The sequence below is a fragment of the Chrysochloris asiatica genome, unplaced genomic scaffold, assembly GCF_000296735.1.
Source record: "Chrysochloris asiatica unplaced genomic scaffold, ChrAsi1.0 scaffold00443, whole genome shotgun sequence".
Classification (NCBI taxonomy): domain Eukaryota; kingdom Metazoa; phylum Chordata; class Mammalia; order Afrosoricida; family Chrysochloridae; genus Chrysochloris; species Chrysochloris asiatica.
The window spans coordinates 810501-812301 of NW_006408961.1; positions in this window are offsets into that span (position 1 = coordinate 810501).

Sequence of the window (1801 nt, forward strand, 5' to 3'; positions counted from 1 at the left end):
CCCCAGTCATATTTTGAGTACCTTCCAATTTGAGCAGCTCATCATCTGGCACTATATCTAATAATATTCTGTTGCTCTTCATCATGTTGCAAAATTCATCAATCTGGTGCTGACAGTGTTCCACTGCTATTCATGAAGTTTTCAGTGACTATTCAGAAGTAGTCCATATTTCCTTCTTCCTCATCTGTCTTAGTCTGGAAGTTCAGCTGAAACCTGTCTACCATGGGTTAGCCTGCTGGCATTTAAAATATCTATGGCATAGCTTCCAGAATCACAACAACATGCAACCCTCAACAGTACAATAAACTGAGTGACTATGGCAGTTTTTAATAGTAGCCCTAGTAAATTAATGCACTGAAGGAGTTCCATTTAGAATTTACCTTCAATTATTGTTAGTATGCGTTAGAATAGCAAAATAATGTTTAAGTATGGATGTATGATATAGTCTTAGATTCCTTGATCTTGTTCATGGTGGTAAAATGTAATTTAAGAGGAGGAGAATGATTTTTTTCATCCCTAAATATACTGAGTTCTGGTGCGGTACTGTGGGATAAAGCACTGGATTGCAATGTCAATTTGAACCACAAGTTGGTGGTTCAAGCTCACCAGCCACTCCTTGGAAACCCTATACATGCTTGCTATGAGTTGAAATAGACTTCATGGCACTTAATAACAACAATAACAACAACAGTATCCGGTTGTTTAAAAAAAAAAAAACAAACTAATTTATACATCAAAGGTAGTTTCTGCACCTGAATTTAGCAAAAAGAAGTAAACATTTTTATTTTGTCAGTAACAATTCAAATTATTGGGAAAAGAACATGTGTAATCTTCATAAATCCTTTTTGAGTAGGTCTATAGCTGTATCTTTTCACATGTAAGTATTATATAAGTATTTTTTATTATTATTTCAAATAGCTGTCAATATGAGACACTCTGTAAAATTATTACTGTTATTTTAATATTATTTAAAAAAATGGTCATTTTGCTTCTATTTCCAAGAACCCAATTCAGATAGTGTTTGAGTTGAATGGTGTATGATTGCTGGAGAGTATGTTGTTGTTGTTAAGTGCCATGGAGTCAGTTCCGACTCATAGCGACCCTGTACAGGGTTTCCGAGGCTGTAAATCTTTACGGGAGCAGAACACCTCATCTTTCTCCCGCGGAACCGCTGGTTGTTTCGAACTGCTGACCTTGTTGTTCACAGCCCAATTCGTAACCACTACGCTAGGTCAATGTTAATGTAGGCTTCAGGAACATTTTAAGTTTTGTTTTGATGAAATATTTGCTATTAACATAGGCATGTATTGATATATCTAGGAACCAAGTATATAGACAATCAAATTGATATTCCTCTGTTTTCCACCTATATTGTAAGCATAAGTTAGGAAGACTAACATACTAATTGAAGTATGTGACACTTTTAGGAAATAAACAGTAACCAGTAAGAATATTTTATTATGCAGAATTGTATTTCTTTACAAATGTTTTGATTTATGTTTAAACATCATTTCTCTTAATGTACTTAGTATTTTGTGAATCCTTTCCCATATTACATATCTAGTTTTGGTTCTTTCTTCTTTTTGGATATGTGCAAATAAATTGTCCTCTCAGCACCACTTTTGCAGTGTCCCAAAGATTTTGGTATGTTGTGTTTTGGTTCTCCTCCGTTTCTAGGAACTTTGTGAGTTCACATATTATTTCTTCTATTATCCAATCACTTTTCAGCAGTGTGTTATTCATTTTCCATTTATTTGACTTTATTTCCTTGGTCTTCCTATTGTTGATTTCTAATTTGATA